This window comes from Pithys albifrons, chromosome 14, assembly GCF_047495875.1.
Source record: "Pithys albifrons albifrons isolate INPA30051 chromosome 14, PitAlb_v1, whole genome shotgun sequence".
NCBI lineage: Eukaryota > Metazoa > Chordata > Aves > Passeriformes > Thamnophilidae > Pithys > Pithys albifrons.
In genome coordinates this window covers 19,019,488-19,043,197 of record NC_092471.1, presented here as the reverse complement: position 1 = coordinate 19,043,197, position 23,710 = coordinate 19,019,488, and the positions used below count along the sequence as shown (strand labels likewise).

At 50.5% G+C, this 23,710-nt stretch overlaps 1 protein-coding gene across 1 annotated transcript in view; it reads left to right on the top strand.

The window, feature by feature from the left end:
• NEXMIF (neurite extension and migration factor) overlaps window positions 1-23,710 on the top strand; it is a 200,500-nt gene that overhangs the window by 136,339 nt on the left and 40,451 nt on the right. Inside the window, 1 exon segment of the mRNA XM_071569079.1 lies at window positions 1,549-1,683. The gene's annotated coding sequence lies outside the window, so the exon portion shown is untranslated.

Here is a 23,710-nt window from a genome sequence, read left to right as displayed (position 1 = left end):
TTCCAGGAGGTCTGAAATCTCTATGGAGGAGCTGGGAGATACTGAAAATACGCTCTGAGCTGTAGCACTTCCTCCAGATTATTTCTTCAAGTATTTAAAAATATATTTTATCCCACTAAAATAAATGTTAATGAGTCTGCATTGCTTAGGGCTAACAATAGTATTTCTATTTCAATCCAGCAGCCTGGCAGGGTGTTTGGTGATGGAGGGGCTGGATGTGGAGACCTGGCTGGTTTTTTTTCTGACTTGGTCCTTGATGTCTTGAGCAGTTTTATTCTCTTGTGCTTTACTTGCCCTATTCTGCTAAATACCAATGAAAAGCTTCCTTGCTTTGTTAAAGCACCTGGGATTTATCAAAGACCTCTGGGCAGGTGTTAAATGCTGAGTTGGGTAGAAAAACTGTTATTCAGTGTTATGTTTATACCTCTTCAATGTTAGCATGTATTTTTATATACTCCTTGAGGTGACCTTTGTTCTTTTCCAACCAACCAGTCTCCTTGACTCAGGGATTTGTTTTTTTGCCACTACCTGGTATGGATTCTTATAAGTAATTTTGTAAACATGCTTTTTTGGGGTGTTTTCAGTGTTTGGGCTGGGGCTCATGGTGCTGGAGATGCCAGTTGCACTCTGAGGATGGGAGAGTTGCCATGAGAAAAATAATAGCATGGAAGTCCATTCCTCTCATTCCTCATCTTGGCTCTATCTCTCAGTTACAATGGGATTGTATCTTAATGATCCCAGGCTGCCATGTAGGATGGACAGGGTTGTGGGGGTGTCCCCAAGCCTCGCAGAGGCTGCAGGGGAGTGAGCCCAGAGTGGGTGGGGGAGAGGTGTGGGAGACAATGGGATGGCAGGAATTGGGCCGTGGCACGGTGCCAAAGGCAGCTGCACCCCCACGACTGTGGGAGCCCAAGGGATTGGTTTGTCTGCTTACATGGATATGTGGGGCTGTGTAGGGGGACACCACTGAGCAGGAATTCTGCTATTAAAGCTGATGGTGGAGGTTAATCTGGTTTTTAGGGGGGTGCTTGCTGGTACAGTGACCAAATTACTCATTCCTTCCTGTGCTAGAAGTCCTTCCATCATTCCAGGGGATGGGTGAATTGTGTCTTCCCAAACTCTGGGCTCCTTCCTTGCATTCTCACAAGCTGAGGTGGTATTTTGGGAAGCAGAAGAGTGTTTGTCAGGGTTGTTGCTGCAGGGTTGTTTCCCTACTCATGCTCCCTCCACGCTGCTCAGGCCCTTCCCAGTGCTGCCATGGCAGTGCCAGGGCCCTCCTGCAGACTGGCAGCATCCCCTTCGCTGCTGCTCAAATGCTGGTTGTTATCCTCGATTCCCTTTTTTGCCTTCCATTTTAGAAATTGCTCTTTTTTTCCCCCCTGCCGCATCACTGACAGCCACATTCTCCTTGACAGTTGTGATATTTGTATGTGTGCATGAAAACAGTGGGAAGCATTTATGTAGGTGTCACTAATTTAATTTAATATAATCTGATCTGTATGTATAGAGAGGACTGTTCTGACTGAAATGCTTCTCTTTATTTTACAGTCTCCGTCGTCATCAAATACAACTCCTTTCATTCTCCTCTTCCATTCACCTACCCAAAGACCAAATCTGGAAATAGTAACCAAAAGAGAAGCCCACGTCACACACAGAGCAGGGAAAGGTTGAAATAATTGAAGGGTAAGTGATTTTTTTCACCCTTATTCTGTGTGTAAAGCTCCAGTAGTAAGTGCAGGGCTGTGTAAAGGAGCTGTTAAGCACATGCACAGCTGCTTTGTGTGCAAAGTGGAAAAACGACTGAAATGCTGATTTGGTGGAGAAGGAAAGGTGTGGGAGGTGAGGAGGGGCCCGGAGGGCAGCGTGCCAGCAGTCTGCAGGGTTGGCACTGCCAGTTTGGGATGTTGGTGCTGGTTCTTGTCGCCCTGGATCCATCTGTGGTCCTGCTTGGGTGGGAGCAGTGGCTGTGCACGGGCTGTGGGGGCTCAGCATGGCTTGGGCTGGTGTGAAGGAGCTCCCCAGCTGAGCAGGAGCAGGAGATCGGAGCCTCCTGCTGCTGGAGAGCTCTTGTGTCATTTCCTTCTCTCCTTCCCACTTCCAGCCGCTCCCAGCTGGGTGGTGATCCGTGTGTGGGGCAGGATGCTTTGCCTTTCTGTTGATTCCTGCAGTCCCTCTGTTCTGTGGGCTCTGTGAGCTCTCCCTGCAGAGCAGCCTGGTGGTGCCTGTGCCGGGATTTTCCCAAGGAAGGCACGGATGGGGCTGGGGGAGGGACAAACGTGGCTGGCAGAGCTGGAGGGCCTCTCGCTGGAAATGTTTGCCTCAAGGCTTTTCTTTCACTGCGAGGGTGGCAAGTAAGATAGGAGGGGATAGAAAAGCAGCTTTTGGGAAATTCAGAACACTGGCTGAAGCATTAGTAAGCTCCAAATGTTAGGGAATGCATTTTCCCACCCCATTCCCAGCTCTCTCCTTGCGTATATTGCATTTCCACACATGTTCTTGTGTGGATGGACAGGATATGCCTTTGCTTATATGTGAGACCTTCTTTTCAAACATCTGGGGTTTCTGGTTTATTGCTGCTGTGGGGTGTTTTCTTCTTGCCCCTGCAGTGTTTGTTCATGCAAAATTCATATCTGGGAAGGGCATCTTAAATCCCTGCTTCTGAGTCAAAAAGGGAAAGTATGGAAGTGAAAAGAGAGATTGTATCATTTAAGAAATATGATTCATGAATTAATCCTCGTCTGCTCCACCATCTGTGGCGTGTGTTTCAATACAAAAATCCTTGGTTGTATCTCTTTAAAAAGCTTTCTTCTTGCTCCCTGCCTGAGTTTGCTGCAGTGCTAATGGGGAATTTGCTTCTTCTGGGGGAGACAGTGGAGGTTTTTATTCCCAGCCTGGACAGGTTGCCCTAACCTGTGTCCAAGCTGTGGGTCACTGAGGGGGGCACAGAGCTCTGTTTTTGGGGGGTGCCAGCTCTCTGTGCCATGCCATGAGCCTGATGTGCAGGGAGAGCCTGTGCCCAGCTGCTTTCTGCTGTGGGAGTGTGGATGGATCTCTCACTGGGATGGAGTGAGGGAAGGGCAGCAGTGGCAGGAGGTGCAGAGAGCCATTAGATCCTTCTGCAAAAACAAGTGGCTGTTTCTAAAAATGGCCTGCCAAGGTACTTGATGCTCCAGAAAATAAAGGATGGAGGTAGTCCCCCATCCTGTGATTCACAGAGATGTTTTTGTAATCTCTTTGTAGATGCACATTTTAGGGAGGTTGCCCATTGTTGCCCTAAAGAGGAGCTGCCACACTTTGTGCCTCCATGAGAAATGGAGAATGAAGGGCCACTAGAGTTCTTGGGGGTGACTTTTTCTGATTTGATTCTTTGAATTGTTTTCCAGCCTTTTGCAGGGAACAACTGTCCTTTTCACACATATTTCTCAGGTTCCTATTCCTGAAACGGTCCACCTGGTTTGCTGCTGGGGTCAGACCCGAGATGTATGAACCCTTTTCCTCCTTCCTGGGCAGTCCCCAAGCAGGTCAATGTTCCAACACCTGCATCCATCCTCCATCCCTTTCCTGGGTTGGGGCACTTGCTGCCTGGCATTGCCCCATCAGGTTTCTCCCATGCCTCGTGTGAGATGCTGATAAAAGCTTGAATGTTTTCCTTGTTGTTCTGGAGGAGGATCCAGGGGGTTGGTGGATGGTGGATGGCCATGGCACAGCTCACGGTGCCCTCAGCCCATGGCACAGTGATGCACCCACGTGACCACAGCACCTTCTGTGCCAGTGGCACTGCTGTGGGCAGCCCCAGAGCGCTCCCAGGCTCTGGGAATGCTGATGGATGGAGGCTCTCCCGGAGCTCTGCCCACAGTGAAATATTGCAGCTTTGCTGCCTTCCCATTCATCCTCTTTTCACGCCTTTCTGCCTCCCTGACTCATTGCCACGAGGCCTCTGCTTGCAGTTCCTGTTTGCTGTGGGAACACCCACTGGACAAGGCAGGACTGTGGCAAAGCTCTGATGCTTTCCTCTGCTTTGGGAGGTTCTTTTTAAACTTGAGTATCTAAAGCCAGGATGGGAAAAGAAAATGTCTTTTGTTGGCAGCAGGAATAAAGGGTTAAAATGAAGGAGGTTGTGGGGGCTGCTCTGCCCCACAGCCAGGGCTGAGCCCTTTCAGGCTCTTGCATGGTTCCTAAGAAATGTTTTCCTATTCCTCTCTGTTGTCACAAATCCTTTTCTGCCCACTCACTGGGGAGTCCCTGGACACGCAGAAAGTAAACTCCAGTATCCCAACACTGCCCTAAGTAGCTGTGTCTTAAGGGAAAACTGTCAGCAGTGGTTCAACCCAATCTGGAACTGGGCTGAATTGCATCCATATCCCAGCAACAGGACCTGAGGGAATGGCCTGAAGTTGTGCCAGGGAAGGTTGGGTTGGATCTCAGAAATGGTTCTTCCCCCAGAGGGTGGTGGGCACTGACCAGGCTCCCCAGGGCAGTGGGCACAGCCCCAAGGCTGCCAGAGCTCCAGGAGGGTTTGGACACCAGGACAGGGACAGGGTAGGATTGTTGGGGTGTCCTAAGCAGAGCCAGGGGTTGGATCAATGATCCAATGGGACAGGGACAGGGTGGGATTGTTGGGGTGTCCTGAGCAGAGCCAGGGGTTGGATCAATGATCCAATGGGACAGGGACAGGGTGGGATTGTTGGGGTGTCCTGAGCAAGGCCAGGGGTTGGAGCAATGATCCAATGGGACAGGGTGGGATTGTTGGGGTGTCCTGAGCAGGGCCAGGGGTTGGAGCAATGATCCAATGGGACAGGGACAGGGTGGGATTGTTGGGGTGTCCTGAGCAAGGCCAGGGGTTGGAGCAATGATCCAATGGGACAGGGTGGGATTGTTGGGGTGTCCTGGGCAGGGCCAGGCCTTGGACTGGATGATCCTTGTGGGTCCTCCCAGCTCAGGATCTTCTCTGATTCTCTGACATACTCCTGCATGGAAAATTCTCGTGGGAATGCAGATCAGGATGAGCACCAGTTCTCTGTCCATCTCCCCCATGCACACACACCTTGTCTTTCACAGCTTTTGCCAGGAACTCTGGATCATTTCTTGTATGCCTTTGCAATATTTTGCAATTTTGGATATTTCTTAATTGTTTAAATCATGTATTTTGGTGGGAGTTCTGCTCTGTGCTATGGTCTGGGAAGCAGAGATTGTTTCCTTGGGTCTGTTCTGCAAACCTCCACCTCTTTTAGGTGTGCTGGTCCCTCCTGTGCCAATTGATGGCAATAATCACATGGCCAAAGTCTCTATAAAATGAGGGTTCTGGACTCTGTGCCTTGAGAAGGTCCTGTACTTACATGGCCATTTTGCAAAATTTTGAACCACCACAGAAGCTCTGCTGGGAAAAAACTCCAACCAAACCAACAAGAGGTAAAACAAATTCTGTCAGAAATGGGAGACAGAAGCAGTGCAAGCATTTGACAGCAGATTCCATGAGCCATAGGCTTTACTTTTTATTTTAAGCTTTGACTAAAAATCAGCAGTTTTTACTTAAAAACAAAAAGACGTATTTCTGCTCAGCATAAACCCTTATTTCTACCAGAGTGAGGTTGTAAGTGAGAGGTCTGGGGGGTTCCTCTTGGTTTCCTCCCTGCCTTGCAGGGTGCTCCTGGTCACTGAGGGTGCCCTGGGAGGGTGTGCTGGTTTAAAGGTGAACCGGCAGGAGAAACAAACCCAACATGAAAGAGATTGAAAGTCAGAGTTACAATTTAATAACAATATTACAATAAATGCAATGGCACAAAGAGAAATTGGGTTTAACCCCCAAACCCAGCAGTCTAACCTAGCCCCTGGGGCACAAACACAGGGGGGTTTGGTGGCCCCTGTGCTGAGCCCCACGTGGTTCCCCCAGGTCCAAAGGAAAAGGAAGGGACAAACCTGTTGGTGCAGATGATGGCACAGTCTGGTGGAGAGTGGGGGGCTTCTCCTGGCCAGGGTCTGCTCCTCCTCTGGATCCAATGAGTGGTTCCCCAAATCCCCAAAGCCCAAGATTGTCTCCCCTCAGGTTTGGGTGGGAGCCCCCAGTGCCTCCCCCAGGGCAGGGAGTTCCACACTGGGGGATCTGACTCTGGCAGTCAGGGGGGATTTTGGAATGGTCGCTGGCCCCTGAGCAGAGCTGAGCCCTCAGGTGGGTGTGGAGGTGCCAAGGAGTCCCTGCAGGGCAGTTCTCCCAGCTCCTCTGCCAGGCTTCTTTCCCAGCCAGCTCCCAGCCTGAGGGCTCAGCTGTGCCCTGGGCAGCTGCTGCCAATGGGCCATTGGGAACAGTTGCTGGGCAATGGCCCAGAGGGTTTAGAATGCCCAGCTTTGGTCACACCCACACAGGGATAAACTGGTCCCACCTGCTGAACTGGGACAGAGGGTGGCAGTGCTGGTGGCACATGGCACATGACTTTCCTCCAAGGTTTCTTGCAGGCAGCTCAGGGAGAGAGGAGCACTGATCCCCCCTTGTTTGTCAGGACCCCAGTGAAACAGCTGCTTGTTTCTCCTAAACAATTGTGCCAAGACGGAAATTGGCTTGTGCCTGTGTGGACTTTCTGGATGGGGAAAATTCCGCAGTAATAGCTGGAAAACTAATACAGGCTATGAGATAATAGATGCCTAAGGGATAAAATTAAGCAGTATTTTACGATGAAGGAAGAGGATTTGGCAATAAATAGCTTGCCTTTGACTTCCTTTTTGTTTGCCAGAGGGCTGATAATGTTTTGGATCGGTTGTCTTGGGATGTATTTTCCAAACAGACATGGGGAGATAGGGAAGGTGTGGAGTTGTTTGAATTCCTCCCGGGAAGGCTGGTGCCAGGGCCGGGGTGCAGCACGTTGGCACTGCTGGCACTGCTGTGACAGGGATGTGACACTGGAGCTTCCTGTAGGAAATTCCAGCAGTGCTGGGGCACGTTTAGAAGAGAACAGCAAGGTTTGCCAAACAAAACAGGAGCAGGATTGGTTTTAAAATGCCACAGGGAACCCAGGAAGCTCAGGAAGGGGAGGTGGCCTGTTGGGCAGTCAGTGGGGTATATTCCCAATTCCCTGTGCGCTCCTGTTGCTGCTTGGCTGCCTTGGGTTGTGCAGAAACCCATTCCCATGACAGTGGGATTTGCTTTTGTTGTGCTGTTCCTCCACAAGGTGCTTTTCCATCACAGCTAATGGAGTGGTTCGGAAATCCTGTTTTCTCCTTTTGGGAGGCTCATTCCACCTTCCCTTCCTCTGCTGCATAGAGAATGCTGGGAAAACACCTTGGTTGCCTCCTGGTGCCAGTGGCAAACCTCCTGGAGAGTGCAGGGCTCACACTCTCTTCAAGGCACCATCACAGGCAGGGCTTGTTCATCTTCACTTTGTGAGGAATAAAAGTAGAGTTCCAGCAGAGCTGCTAACCCTCATCCCACCTGCCCGGAGATGGATTTGGGTGCAGTGGGTTGAGAGATTGAGGTCTTTAACCCCAGCTGTTTACAGCTTTTAATTTCCCAAACCTCCCTGCCAGGTGGGGGCATTTCCTCAGCATGGCTGGACCTCAGGACAGCGCCAGGGTGCAGTGCTGGCTGTCCCCACAGGCTGAGGTGGCACCTGGAGGGGCTCAGCACCTCTGCAAACGAGGCCAAACTGTCTCGTGCATCCCAAACGGAATCATTAAGTCGCTGTTGCATTAAGACTCTGTTTTTATTCATGAAGTGTAATGTGATTCATTTGCCCTTTTGCTCTCGTGTGGAGAAGGCAGTCATCTCGTATGCATCGCTGGCTGCAGGCAGAGCTCCAGTTATTTATTATTTTTAGGGATTTGGGATGTGAGGGAGCAGACATTTTCATCATGTGCAGAGTGGCCGCAGAGTTGAGACTCATCTGTTTTCCTGGGGGCTGTGACACCAGTGCTGGCCAGGCTCTGGCTGGGGACATTTAGCCCAGCTCAGCTGTCCTTCTGCAAAGGCTCCCATGAGGATCCTTTATCCTGCTCCAACCCCCCGTGCCAGGGCAGCACTGCAGCCCCTGCAGCTCACCCAGGGCCCGGGCTGGAGGCACGAGGGTCACACTGGGGCACGTTGCTGAGCTTGGGGGAACAGTGTCCTTTGGTGTCCCAGTGACACCCAGTCCCCACCAGCTCCTTGCAGAGGGGTGGGTTAAACTGTTCACTGTGGAACACAAAGTGTCTTAGAACCCAAACCCTGGGCTTGTGGATGTGGCACAGGGTCCTGCTGATACATGGGGGGTGGCAGGATGGGACCTTCTCTGCTTGATGAAACTGATTGAAAAGGGGTGAAGGAGCCTGTGGGTCCTCACTGCTGTTTGGTGCAATTAACTGCAGCCAAGGGAGATTATTCCTCCTTGGAGTTAAAAGAAGAAGGGCACCAAGCAAGGAAGGGGTATAGAGCACAGGAGAAAGGAAAAATTACATTTCTTTTAGATGTTAGCACAGGGAGCATTAACTAAGCCACTAATTCCAAAAGAATGATAATGAGTAAACAAGCTGGAGTCACTGCCTCTTGTAGTGGGACAGGCCTGGAGCAGTTCAGGGTAAGAAATTCCTCTCCAACCCTGACTGTCCTGGGCAGCCCTTTTTAAGCACAAAGCTCTGAACTCTGTCTTGCTGTCAGATTCCAAGCAGTCACACTGCAGGGCACAGGGACCATCTCAAAGTCCTCAGGTGACCCTGGGTTTCTGACACCACAGGGTCACAGTAGGTGTACAAATCAGTAATGCAGATTTTAGAAGCAAAGGGCAGGAGGAGAAGAGTTTTTTGCCTTGTCCTTTTCTTTATTTTTTCCCTCCCCCCATACAGTTCAGAGCCCAAATCCATGCTGGGAAGGACCCTCTAACCAGAGCACAGCTCAGCAGCAGAAAACCAAGTGCGAGGTGAAGGCAAGAGAAAAGGCACGAGCTGGGCGCTTAATTTGATGATTTGCCTACACTGTGTCGATGGGGAGGCATAAGAAGGGGTCGGGTGTGGATAAAGATAAGGAGAGAAGGTTTTCAGGACAGCTTGGAGCCAGGAGCTGCTTGGGAAGGGAGGATTTTTAGCCTCCAACCATTGGGGGAGACAAAAGAGGAGAGGCGACGTGGGAGCAGGAGCCAATAACACCGACCTTCTCCGCTCTTTGTTTGCAACCAAGAAATGCACAAATCGCTGCTGGTGTTGCTGAGTGTTTTCCTGCTGCTCTGTGGCTTGATTTGGAGCTGCAGCCGTTCTGAGCTGGTTCCTGACTTCCAAAAAAAAAAAAAAAGGAAAGGAAAGGCAGGGAAATCCTGGCCAATGGGATTGGAATCGCTCCCTCCACGAACACGTCGCCAACACCTTCACCTTCCGTCACACCGTGGATCCTGGTTGCATTTTGAACAGATTAGTGCCTTCTGGAGAGTTCTAGAAAGGTCAAAACCAGAAAAGCAGCTCTAATAGCAGTATAGCAACCAGCTGGCTGCACTGGGTTTCATTTTACTGCCATAGTAACACCATGAGCCTCGGTGTTAGTGCCGTGCCCACTGAATGCCAAGCCCCCCTGGTTTTGTCATGAGACAAGCCCATAAGAAGGTATTTTCTTCCTGAAGAATTTCTCCAAGGCAGTAATGGGCTTTTTGGAAGGTTCAGTCCTTGTACCCAGAGATGTAAGGTGGGTGATTTACAAGGCACTGTGCAAATGCCAAATTGTTAGGCAGAACTGCTGCTGATTTAGAAGGCAGTTAATGCTCTGAATGTGCCAAGTGCCAGTAGAGTGTTTCTACAGATGGAATAACTGGAAATATTGGAGAGATTCCAAAGGTTTAATCAAATTCAACCAGGTTTTTTTTTTATTTTTCTTGTCTTTTTTTTTTTTTTTAAACTGCAGAATTCTCTGGGGGATGAGGGTTGAAATAGTAGATTATTCCATTGCTTTTAGTACCATGGGGGAGATTTTCACAGATGAACATAAAGCACAGACCTTGAAGCAAACACATAAGTGGGTCTGTAAACGAGAGCTGGAGCAGCAATGCCGTGAAATCCTGGACCAGTGTAGGGAACATCTCAGATTCCCTTGCAAGAGGCTCCTTGGAAGCAGAGCGAGGATTTTCAGCCCTGCAGCACAAAGGACAGTGGCAGCCAGAGTGTCCCTGGGCCAGTTGTGCTGGACCCAGGCGGGTTTTGGTGGGATTCTGGGCACCAGGACCCTTCCCGTGGCTCACTGTGCAGCGCTGGGGCCTGCATATGTTTCTGCACAGATGCACACCTTCCTCTAGTCTTGTTGACAGCCTTTCCAAGGCTTCTTATTTAGCCAGACCATATGTGCTTGGGCATGGAGATAGTGGGATGTGGAAAGAGCATCGCATTATCCTTGGGTTGCAAACACCAGCAGGAGCAATTCCGAGCAAATTTGGAGATCCAGAGCTCCTGACTCTGCCTCCCAGGAGCAATCAGAGGTGATTCTTTCCCTCATTTGTCAAAACCAGGTTCCAGGAAGCCATTTCCCTTTGTTCTATCCCAAAATCACCTCTCCCTGTCCACTCCATAAAATCCAAAGCAAGGATTTGGCCACCAGGGAGAGGGAACATTGTGTCTCCAGGTAAAGCTTTGCTGCTGAAGTGATGTGAGACCAAGCTGGGGAAGGGGTTGGAAATTTTTTCATGGGGTTTCCCTTGTCACTGGTACAGGAAATGAAGAACCCATCCCCACAGCTGGCAGCAAGGTGTTGTTTAGGGGTGGGGTGGCAGGGGAAGGTGTGGGCTCTGAGGAAGGGCTGTCCCAGGAGTGATGCTGCAGCAGTGCTGGAGCTTTTGTCTTGCTGGGTATTTTTTTTGCTTGTGATGTTTGTTCAAAAACATTTTCGGGTTTTGCAGAGGGCCTGATTGGATCTATGAATTGCCATTTATTTGTTTTCTTTCTGTAAGAGAAGAGCTTCCTGCTTTTCCTGGAGTGTTCAGTATTGATACTCTGTGGACTTTGGGACCATCTCCCTTTGAGGCATCGCTGTGCTCTCAGCACAGCCCCCCGTGTGGCTCTGGGCAGGATTTCTCACTGAATAAATTGCTCCAAAGCTATTAGCCTCAATGCCACAGTCTGCTGCTCCTGCTGTCCTGCCCCCACCTCCGCCCTGCCATCGATCCAGCCTCTGCTCCCTGTTTGCTGCAGTCAGGGCTGCCTCTGCCTCTGCCTCTGCCCCTGCCCCTGCCTCTGCCTCTGCCCCTGCCTCTGCTCCTGCCTCTGCCCCGCCCCTGCCTCTGCCTCTGCCCCTGCCTCTGCCCCTGCCCCTGCCCCTGCCTCTGCCTCTGCCTCTGCCTCTGCCCCTGCCTCTGCTCCTGCCTCTGCCCCGCCCCTGCCCCTGCCCCTGCCCCTGCCTCTGCCCCTGCCCCTGCCCCTGCCCCTGCCTCTGCCTCTGCCTCTGCCCCTGCCTCTGCCGCTGCCCCTGCCCCTGCCTCTGCCTCTGCCTCTGCCTCTGCCCCTGCCCCTGCCTCTGCCTCTGCCTCTGCCTCTGCCCCTGCCTCTGCCTCTGCCCCTGCCTCTGCCCCTGCCCCTGCCCCTGCCTCTGCCCCTGCCCCTGCCTCTGCCCCTGCCCCTGCCCCTGCCCCTGCCCCTGCCTCTGCCTCTGCCTCTGCCCCTGCCCCTGCCTCTGTCCCTGCCTCTGCCTCTGCCCCTGCCTCTGCCCCTGCCTCTGCCTCTGCCCCTGCCCCTGCCTCTGCCTCTGCCCCTGCCTCTGCCCCTGCCTCTGCCCCTGCCTCTGCCTCTGCCCCGCCCCTGCCTCTGCTCCTGCCTCTGCCTCTGCCCCTGCCTCTGCCCCTGCCCCTGCCTCTGCCTCTGCCCCTGCCTCTGCCCCTGCCCCTGCCTCTCCCCCTGCCCCTGCCCCTGCCTCTGCCCCTGCCTCTGCCTCTGCCCCTGCCTCTGCCCCTGCCCCTGCCTCTCCCCCTGCCCCTGCCCCTGCCTCTGCCTCTGCCACTGCACACAAATTTCCTTACAGCTGAATTGGTTAAAGCCATGTTATAAACATTCCCTCCCCTTCCTGGTGCTGCCCACTGTGCCATCCAGGGCTGGGAGCTTGCAGGTCATTGTACCTGGCTGAAGGAGGGGGGAAGATTCCTAAATTTTTTGTGTGTGTGTTGTTGGTTTTTTTAAATTAAAGCCAATGAGAAAATTAGAAATGACATGACTATGGGAATCAGGTTCCTGAAGAAGCTGTGGATCTGTGTCCTGGGTGTGCAGGTGCTACACCACCATTCTAGGTGGTGTGTCCTGCTCACACAATGCCCTGGTGTGCCTCACTCCCAGCTTTGCAGGGATTGGGTTCACTCCATGCCATGTGCTCCCAGCCCTTTGGAGCTGAGCTCTGCTGCCCGTGCTGCTGCACTGGGCAGAGCTCTGGCAGCTTTGTCTCAAGAGGCACCAGGGTGGTTTTTTCTGTAGACATGATTGTGGTCTGACTAGAGGCATTTTGGAGATGTAGCCTATTGTGGTCTTTTTGGAGGTGTGAAACCATGTAATGCCCTGGGGTACAGGCAAGTCCATGGCTCCTGATGCCTGGGATTTTGGAGTGTATCCCTCTGAAGAACCTGGGCCTTCCAGGAGGGAGGTGAGCCCATGCTCACCTGCTTGGAGATGAGATGTGCAGGCGTGGATGCCTCTGACTTGGAGCTACAGGAGCAAGTTGAGCCAGTGACACAGGAATTCTGTGTCAGACACATCCATACACATCTGTGCAGATGCAAAAGGTTTTTGTAAGGGCTGTGGAAAGAAGGTTTGGAAATAAGAAACAATTTTGCGTGTAGTTTTGAGTATCACTCTGAAAGGTGTGTTTGTACAAAAGGTGGTACAGTGACTCCAGCAGCTGGTGGTGTTCTGTTGTTTCTCATTCATCATCCATCCCTCCCAAGCAACACTTCACTCCAAAAGCTCACACAAGAGCCCTTCTGAAGCAATATTTATCTTGAGTGCTGCTATATCAGGATTCATCGATCTTGGCATCAGATTCTCCGCCGCAAATCAAAGCACTGAGGGTGGAAGGGCAATGTGCACTCTCTTCCTCTGGGCCTGTGCTTTGGTGCTGCCAAGAGCCTGACTGGGGTAGGACTTGGTTGGATCTTCCTTCTGAGGTGACCCATCCCAGAGCCTCCCCACCATGGAGGGGTCCAGCTCAGCATGATGATCGGTCTCCAAGAGGTGCCCAGGAGCCAGCTAAGCAACTGCAGCAAACTTGTCCTCAGTTCCCTGACACCCCTTTAGGGAGTTTGCAAATCCTTGTGGAAATCTGCCTGAATTCCGTCTTCTGGAATTCCTGCTTCCTGCCCTTGCCCAATGGTCCTTTGTCCTGCAGTCTCTGTCCTTGTCCCACGTGTTGTGTCTCCTGGGGAATATCCTGTGTTCCCAACACTTGCAAGCCTAGTCCTGCTGTGCTGAAAGAGGTTTGAACAGGCTCCTGCAGGAACATGTTCTGTGCCTACAGATCCTCCTTAAGCTGTTCTCTAACATCTTATCTGCAGGAAGTGATGGTTTGAGGGGGCAGTAGACACATCTGGCATTATGAATTATTGAATGAGTCTGTGCCCTCACCCTCTGACCTCTCTGCCCCCTCTGACCTCCTCCCCCATTCTCTGCTGGTGGCAAATGGGATGATGCTGCATCAAATGGAATTTAGGATTCTGTCATCATGACATCTGTATGTGCTCCTCCTTTGGGTATTTCACATATGATAATATGAAATCAGTGTGGTTGATGGTAGTGAGGCCCTGGCACGGGGTGCCCAGAGAAGCTGTGGCTGCCCCATCCCTGGGAGTATCCAAGGCCAGGTTGGACAGGGCTTGGAGCAACCTGGACTGGTGGAAAGTGTCTCTGCCCATGGCAGGGGGTGTAATGAGATGAGCTTTTAGGTCCCTTCCCACACAAACCAATCTGAGTCCTGTACTGGCAGCTCTGAAGCTCCCATGGAGAACTTAACCCCAGTGGTGCAAGTGCATTTTCACATTTTTGTTCTGATGGGACCACCTGCAAGTGCAGACAGCAATTTCAGTCCTGCTTAGGTGTTGTCATTCCTGTTGTGCTGTAACACAGGAGGTGACCATGCTGCTGATGTCTGTGTCAGGCTCAAGCCAGGCTCAGCAAAAGCCATCTCTCAGGAAGTTCTTCGTTTCCTACTGCTCCGGGTCCAGATCTGAGCAAGAGTTGAGGTGCTGCTGTCAACAGGTTGTGGTCCTGCCCTTACTTCTCATCCTCAGACTCTTCCTTTGCATCTGTTTTTAAATGTTCCTCCCTCAGGAGCCTTATTTTATTTCCTCTCTTCTCCCACGAACAGGAGAAGCAAATTCACACGGACAATATTGTGTGTCCATGTTTTTTACAGTGCTGACCTTGTGTGCCACAGCTGGATGCCATCCCAGATCTGCATGGCTGTGCCATCCTGCCCTTGCTGGAGAGGACACCACAGGGAAGGAGACCAGGTACAAGCTGGAACCTGCTCGCCTGAGGGGCACCTGAACTCGGGCAAACCGAGTCTCCTTGTTGAGGTTTTCAGAGGCAGCATCAGCAGGGAAGAGGTGGAATCCCACCATCACCCCAAACGAGATTCTAAACCAGAATCTCTTCTGGGGGAAGTGCCACAAACAACAAGGTTTTGAGGCTCTCCATCAGGTTCTCCTGTTTTCTTCAGGTGGAATAGAACATTTCTTTCCAAAGAAATACAGAAAATATGCAGGAGAACAACAGTCCCTCCCACTCAGTACTCCTTTTTTGTCAACTTATGGTGGTTGTTCCCCTGCCTTGAAGCTGAGGGAGGGGGAAGCATTGGGATGTCACTCACCTGGCACCTGTTTCTTTGCTTGTCTCCTCCTCCTTTACACCACTCAGTGCTCATCCTGTGGCTCTTGGCCAGACAAGGAATTTAGTATTCAGAACTTGGGAAGTTTGACTGTCCTTGGTCTAATTAGTTTGTTAAGCACAGGGGAGCTCAAATCACCGTTCAAATGGCTGTAATTTGAGTGACCTGGAGACAACGGGAGAGGATTAGGGAGCAAAATTGTCTCTTACTTCAGCCAAAAAACCCAACTATTCAATTTGAGTTGAATATTTAATTTTCAGAATGTGAGGGTTAGGTATTTATGTGGGCTTGGCAGAGAGTTCATCAGTTGTAAGACTGTGCCGAGAGTTCTTCACGTGCTGAGATCAATGCTTGGAGTCGAGCACGACTTTCTGGAAATTCTCCTCTGAACAAATAATTGGCCTCAACAAAGAAGTGACTGGGGAAGATTTAATTGCTTTTTTTTTCGTAGGAGGTCTCCTTTAATAGTCTTCTGGCCTTAATCCTGTGGCTATCTGTAAAATTTTGGAGGTGGTATTTTTCGGAGGGGGGAACTGCAAGTGTCTTCCTTCCATTTCCCAGGCTAAGAGCTTTGCTGGAGGAGATCCATCTCCATGGCTCCAGCTCCACAAATGGGCATGGTGGAAATACAAACACCAGAATACCAGGGGGATTCAAAATAATGCAGTCTGGGGTGGCTTTTCTCTCCCTCCTGGCAGCAGATGTTGGAGTCCAGGTGTGTGACACGCAGTGGGCTGGAGCACGTGCTGCATCCCTGGAAGTCCTGGTGTTATTTTCATGCTTTTAGTGGAATTGTGCAAGGCATGGCTGAGGGACAAAATAATTCTTGGCCCATCTGAGATGGGTAAATGAAGTATTTTATCTTTTTTTTTTTCTATTTTAATATTGTATGCCTGCATCTGTTCCAATAGGGGAAAATGCTAATTGGAATGTTCGGAGGGGTTTGGAGTAAATGAGAACAAACATTACCAGGATGGGAAATTTAAAAGGAATTTGGTCAAAATACTAGTGATGGTTTTAGTTGAAATATCTGAATTTAGGGACTTAAAGCAGTGGTTTTAGTTGGCTTAGACTGGTAAGAATAAAAGACAGTTGATGGGTGATTTCTGCTGAGCTTGTAGGGCAGTGTGAGAGCATCGAATCACTGAGGTTGGAAAGGCCCTCTGGGATTGTCGAGTCCAACCACCCCCCAGCACTGCCAAGGCACCACTGACCCACGTCCCCAAGTGCCACAACTGCACATCCTTTAAATCCCCTCAGGGATGGGAACTCCACCACTGCCCTGGGCAGTTGTGCCAGGGCAGGACAACCCTTTTGGTGAAGAAATATTTCCTGATATCCAATCTAAACCTCCCCTGGTGCAACTCAAAGGCAGGGCTGGGCTGCTCCAGCCTTTTATCTTGGAGCATGGCACAGGCAGTGCATCAAAACCACATGGATTTGTCCTTGCTTGCTGTCCCATCAATGCCTGTGACCTGGGGAGTGTGATAAGGTGTCAGATTAGCAGATCCCTGCTGGCACCAGGTCCTTCCCATCCAACCACCAGCTGCTTCCAGGGAGCACCAAACTGAGCTCTTTCTGATGCTGGGGGATGTGCTGAGGTCCCACACAGCCATGGGTGCATTTTCTGCACAAGGGTATTTAGGGTTTTAAAATGTTTTGGCTGAGAACTTGCTGTGCAGAGCAAAGGGACACAGAAGCACCATAATGCTGACTCCAAACTCCTTTGAAGTCTGGGCAAAGGTCATGTTTACTGGTGTTTTTTTTCATTTTGGCCTATTTCTTCATGCCTGCCCTTTTTCTCCTCTAGCATGAAGGCTTGTGCTTGTTTGGTTCTCCTACTGGACACCTTTAAATCAACCAGAGAAAGACACATTGTGTTCACCAACATTTCATTTATTCCTTCTGTGTCTGCTTCCATCTGATGGCCCGTTGGTAGGCAAGGGGTTAACAACATCCTCATGGTTCTTCCAGTTACCCCATCAGGGCTGTTCAAAAATTAGCTCTCCCCACTTACAGCACTATAATTAGGATCCAGGAGTTGTGGGGAATGATTTCACAAAGTGACTTGGTGTACTCGCCCGTGCACCCCAGGGAGCCAGGCAATTATGCATACATAATTCTACTCTTTGAATATTTTCTCTTTCTCTGCATAATTTCTCTCTATTCATCTTTCCAGTGTCCTTCTGAGATAAACTTAGAAGTCTCAGCTTTCAGAATTTAAAAAAAGCTCCTGTGCCTGCATGTGCACTATTTGCATTCAAACCAGCAGCCTGGCCCTGGGCTGTGGTGGAGGGGCAGGGCTGGGCCAGGGGCTGGTGGAGCCCTGCAGGGCAACAGCACATCCACACTGGCTGGGGAGGGATCATAACATGCAATCATGGAATTGTTCAGGTTGGAAAAGCCCACTAAGCTCATGGAGTGCAGCTGTTCCCCCAGCACTGCCAAGGCCACCACTGCCCCATGTCCCCAAGTGCCACATCCACATGGCTTTTAAATCCCCCCAGGGATGGGGCCTCCACTCAACCACTGCCCTGGGGAGCTGTGCCAGGGCTGGATAGACCTTACTATGAAGAAATTTTCCTTAATATCCAACCTAAACGTGTCCTGGTGCAACCTGAGGCTGTTCCCCTGTGCCCTGGAGCAGAACCCGAACCCCTCCAGCTCCCCCCTCCTGGCAGGGATTGCAGAGAGTGAGAAGGTCCCTCCTGAGCCTCCTTTTCTCCAGGCTGAGCCCTCCCAGCTCCCTCAGCCTCTCCTGCTGCTCCAGCCCCTTCTCCAGCTCCATTCCCTTCCCTGGACACTCTCCAGCCCCTCAGTGTTCTTCTTGTTGTGAGGAGCCCCAAACTGAGGATTCAGGGGGGCCCCCAGCAGTGCCAGCACAGGGCTGGGCACTGCCCTGCACACAAACACTCAGGTTCAGACCTCACCACCTCCATGGACACCCCAGGATACCCATGGAGATGCTCCTTTCAGTGCAGGTGTGTTGTAGTTCTGGCACCCTGTTTGGGCTGTTGTCACTGAATTCCTGGTGAGCAAAGCCCAGGGAAGTGTGGCATCTTCCCCCTGCTGCAGTCAGTTTATCTCTATGAACTTGCTGTTGACATGATGCCATTTCTCCTGGCTGCAGAGTAGCTGTAGAGCAGCAAAGTTGTGATAAAAGACAACTTGTTGAAGGGATTCTTTGTCATACTCCTGATTCATCTACAATTCCTTTTTTTCCCTGGTGCCAAGAGTGTGCTGATGCTTTGCAATTATACCTACACTTGATGCCTGTTCCTTCCTTTTTTCCCCTCCCTTTCTTTCTAATTCAAGTTCCCCATTCATTCTCTCTTTCTTTTAGCTGCTTCTTCTTTTTTTTTTTTTTATTTTTTCCACCACCTTCTCAAGGCCCTGAAGCTGTAACTGCTTTACTGTGGTCTGAGGAAAAGCTACAGTTCTACTTCCCAAAGAAAGCTCATTGTGTGGTGCCATGAAAAAAGGTTTAAACAACACAAGGGAATAAAGGCACCACAATTCTCTGAGAGTTTTTCTCTTCTTTTCCTTTTTCCTTTTTTATTTTTTAAAGAATTATACATAAGCTTCTAGGAAAGGGCAGAAATGTCTCCTGCTTCTCTCTAGTCGTGCCTGTCAGGCTGTGAAATTCTAAGGAAATCTTCTTTTTCCATGGGAGCTTGAAAGCTGGACCACCCCACCTCCAAACCTTTGCTGTTCTCTGCATTACCCTCACAAGCCTAACAAAAAAATCCTCAGATTGTTCCCAAACAACACAGAATCAAAGTTTACAAGACAGTAGTGTAATTACTTGCTTTCTTTTTTTGGTACCAGTTTACTGCAATCTTATGTCAGACACTCCAGCACGTTCAAAGAGGCCTTTTTAGCAGCGAGAGCTCAGCTCTTCCCCTCTCAGCAGAGTGACTGGAGCCTGGCAGCAGGACAGGGATGGGTTTGGATCCAGCTCCAGTCCTGTGCAGAGGCCCTGACTGTGCCAGAGCCATCCCTGCTGGACCCCTCTCAGCCCCCAAGCCCCTGGTCCATGTTGCACCCACCTCTCTCCTGTGTGCAGCCAAAAGGCATCATTCTTGATTGATTAATTGATTGATTGATGTGGTTGTGATTTTTTTAAATTAAAATTATTTAAAATTGTTTATTGATAATATATGTTTTATATATATGTATTTTATATCTGTTTTGTATATTTATATTATTTATTTTAATTTCATTATTGAGGTAATTATCATCATGATCATTATTACCACTATTAGCATCATTTCTATTCTTTTCCATCATCATCATCCTCACCCCATTCCCTGCTGGTTGGGTCTCCCCCAGCTGTGCTGCTGCTGCCTGGGGTGATGAGTTGGGGTCAAGAGAATGAAGGGCAGAGCTGCCTCCTGCTTTGCCACTGGACATCTTTATCCCCAGGGATTCCCTCCTGAAACTGTGTGAAAGAGCAAGCCTTGACCCCTGCCCAACACGTGGCACTGAGAGGAAAAAAAGGGGCAAAGAGGGAATTTTGTCAGCTCTTCCCATCTCTGCTCAGCATATCCATGATGGCATTGTGCTGTTTAAATAAAAGGGATTTAAAATTCCGATTTCTTTTCTCTGATTGCTGCTGGCACTTTGCTGGTTGTGGACAGTGAATATCCCCCAGTCCCACTTCCCAGTTTTGCTACTTTTCCAGTGTTTTCTTTTGCACTCAGACAGCTGAGGGAGCTGGGGGAGCTCAGCCTGGAGAAAAGGAGGCTCAGGGGGACCTTCTGGCTCTGCAATCCCTGCCAGGAGGGGGAACTGGGGGAGGTCGGGCTCTGCTCCAGGAACAGGGACAGGAGGAGAGGGAACAGCCTCAGGCTGGGCCAGGGGACGTGTAGGTTGGATATTTGGGAAAATTATTTCCCTGAAAGGTTTGTCCAGCCCTGGCACTGCTGTCCAGGGCAGTGGTGCAATCATTGTCCCTGGGGAGATTTGAAAGATGTGCAGATGTGGCATTTGGGGACTGGGGTTAGTGGTGGCCTTGGCTGTGCTGGGGGAATGATTGAGCTTGAAGATCTTAAAGGGCTTTTCCTGCCTAAACGATTCTCTGATTTGATGACTTCAAACGACATTGTGGATTTGGTGTAACTTAAATGCAGAAGACAGAAGTTCAAACAAAACAGCTCTTTTAATTGAAGCTTATAAAGGGGAAACATTTATTTTGCTCACAGCTATGTTAAACAAAGCTTTTCTTAAGCCTGAGGTTGTACCTAAACCTACTTGTGTTTCCACATGAACATTTATTCCTATTTCTGTTTGTGCTCTGCTTCCCCAAGAAACAGGCAGGGTGCAAGAGCAAGAATGTTCCTGCCTGTTCTGAAATGAAATGAAAATGTTGTTTTATTTCCAGTAATACTGAAAACAGTGATAGTTATTTCAGTAAAAACACAGGGAAAGTCACCCTATATATTGACATCCTTGGTACATACAGTGTGTGTAAGTGTCTCCTGTAAAGACAGGAGCAGTCTGGTTTGAAAGCTGAGAAATGATGGAGAGTTTGTGGCTTGATGAGGAGGAAAGCCCAGGTGGATTTACTGCAGCCTCACACCTGCCCATGAACACCTCCCTTCTGTCTGCACAGGAGCTGCAGAGCTGTTGTTGAGAGCTGAACCACAGTAATTAATCTGTGCATAGAGATGCCGTGACCTGAGCTGAGTTTCTGTTATTTCCCCTGCTTTTCATCCTGGTTTCTCCAGCAGGACCTGAGCCAGCTTCACAATGCATTGGCTCTTCCCAGGGAGAATCATCTTTATTGATGATGTAGATGAGGGGCTTGAGTCCATCATCAGCAAATTTGCTGATGACACCAAGTTGGGAGGGAGTGTCGACCTGCTGGAAGGCAGGAGGGCTCTGCAGAGGGATCTGGACAGGCTGAAGGGATGGGCTGATTCCAGTGGGATGAAGTTCAACAAGACCAAGTGCAGGTCCTGCCCTTTGGCCACACCAACCCCCTGCAGCACTCCAGGCTGGGCACAGAGTGGCTGGAGAGCAGCCAGGCAGAGGGACCTTGGAGTACTAATTGACAGGAAGCTCAACATCAGCCAACAGTGTGCCCAGGTGGCCAAGAAGGCCAATGGGATCCTGTCCTGGATCAAAAATAGCGTGGCCAGCAGGACCAGGGCAGTGACCCTTCCCCTGGACTCTGCGTTGGTGAGGCCACACCTTGAGTGTTGTGTTCAGTTCTGGGCCCCTCAGGTCAGGAAAGAGATTGAGGGGCTGGAGCGGGGCCAGAGAAGAGCAACGAGGCTGGAGAAGGGACTGGAGCACAAGTGCTGTGGGGAGAGGCTGAGGGAGCTGGGGGTGCTCAGGCTGGAGAAGAGGAGGCTCAGAGGTGACCTCAGCACTGTCTGGAACTCCCTGAAGGGAAGTTCTGGCCAGGTGGGGGTTGGTCTCTTCTCTCAGGCACTCAGCAATAGGACAAGGGGGCACGATGGGCTCAAGCTCTGCCAGGGGAAATTGAAGTTGGAGAGCAGAAAAAAATTCTTTGCAGAGAGAGTGGTCAGGCATTGGAATGGGCTGCCCAGAGAGGGGGTGGATTCCCCATCCCTGGAGGTTTTTCAACTGAGCTTGGCCGTGGCACTGAGTGCCATGATCTGGTAAAGGGACTGGAGTTGGCCCAAGGGTTGGACTTGATGATCTTGGAGGTCTTTTCCATCCCAATCAATTCTATGATTCTATGATTCTATGATTCTATGAAATAATTTGAGAAAAACAGGCCCAAGCAGTTGGAGTTGGGCCATGCAATCCCAACCACTCCATCCATGAACTCATCACCCCCTGTGCTCCCCAGGGGTTTGGAGGCTCCAGGGGGACGCTCCACCTTTGGCCACAGGGGCTACTTTTGCCATTGCATCCTGCAGGAAAAGCACTTGACTCGTACAATGAGGCATTAAAAACAATAGACCAAAACAAATTCCTAAATTGGCTGACTTGGAAAAATTCAGTAACTCAGTGTTTCACCTTTGAAAAAAGACTTGGTCATTTAATGAATTAAGTACCACAAAGCTTTTTCCTGCAGCTCTCTATTTATTAGTAATGAAAATGGAGAATTTAGCCTTGCAAAGGAGAAGAAACAATGTTAACAGCTTAAGCCTAGAATTTCCCTCTGAAGATGCCCTTAACTTTGTGCTGTTGTTGGTCCCTCCTCCTTCCAAACCAGCTCCAGACTCATGGTGGGTAAATGGATTGACTTCAGCTTTGGTTCCACATGAGCCTAATGAGGCAGACCCAGAGTGGAGTTTCTGTTCCTACCTGGGCACAGGGACCATGCCCAGGCTGGTGACACGTGTGTGGATCAGGAATCTGTGCAGCTTTGGCCAGGATTGCCCAGCATTGCCAATCTGGAGTCTGTGGAGCACTTTGGATGCTGCATCTTGGCAATGGAGGGCTGTGACAGATGCTCACTCTTTGTTTTTCCCGGTATAAATACGGTTGGGTTCTTGGAGGTGCTGGTTATTATTAGCCCCATCATTCCAGGCTTTTCCAGGACAAAGTGCCTCTGTCTGGGAGGGAGTGTCAGCCTCAGCTTCTTCCCTGGTGACAGGAGAGACACTGAGGGGCTGGAGAGTGTCCAGGGAAGGGAATGGAGCTGGGAAGGGGCTGGAGCAGCAGGAGCAGCTGAGGGAGCTGGGGGTGCTCAGCCTGGAGAAAAGGAGGCTCAGGGAGGACCTTCTTACTCTGCAACTCCCTGACAGGAGGGAGGGGTCAGACTCTCTCCAGGGAACTGAGACAGGAGAGGGAATGGCCTCAGGCTGTGCCAGGGGAGGGACAGGTTGGACATCAGAAGGAATTTCTTCATGGAAAGGGCTGTCAGGCACTGGAAGGGGCTGCCCAAGAGGGTTTGGAGTCCCCCATCTCTGGAGGTGTTCAAAAATGAGTGAATGTAGCACTTCCTGATACTGTTTGGTGTGCACAGTGGTGTTCAGGGAAGGTTGGACTCAATGATCTTGGAGGTCTTTCCAACCTTAAGGGTTCTGTGATTCTCCCTCTGGCTTCTCCATTGCTTCAGCCCAGGATACTGGATTGCCAGGTCTTTAGCTGCCTTCAGAACTGTGTTCCTCCCACTTTTTCCCACTGGTGCACATTCCCAGGAGGCTGTAAGGTTTTCTCTGTTCTCTGTGGCAGTCCTGGCACAAGTGTGACCCACAGGAGACGTGGCATTCTGGCTGTGGACAGACCTCTTCCTCCACAGCCTACCTGGCAGAGGGAAACCTCCTCCTGGCATTCCCCCAGACACAGCCTGCCTGTATCCAGCAGCTCCACCACCACGTGGGGTTGTGTGTGGCATAAATAGTCTTTCACAAAACGCTTTCATTATCTGAACTTGCACGACCTATTTCTGCTGTGCTCTCTCACAGTTGGTGGGAGGCAGAGCGCGTTGTTTGCTTCATCACCTTGTTTGCTTAACTTCGAGCTGACACAGTATTTAAATAGAGCATCTCCCTGTGCATGGCTTGTCTATCCAGGCATTTGTTCCCCTTGGTGTTACTCTCCTCCTCCTCCTCCTCCTCCTCCTCACATTCCCCTGCCTGTGTTGTAGCACCTGTTGCTTTTTGCCACAAATCAGACCATAAAATTTTCACAGTGGGGATAAACTGTGCCCGTGTGACTCTGGGCATTGCAGGGCTGGGTCATGCCCTGGGTCATGCAGGGAGCCAACATGGGGAGATAAGTCATGGGTGTCTGCTCTTTTGAACCCAGACAATGTTGGGAAACACCATCAGTGCCATCAGAAAGTCATTGCTTTGGTTCCTGAAATGCCATTTAAGTGAGGTCCTGGCTTGAGCCTTCCCAGTGGCTTCTGGCTGGGATGTTGCTGCCTGTGATGCTGGTGGGAGTGCTGGTGCTCTGCTGTGTGTGCCTCTGTCTCTGAACAGGTGCCTG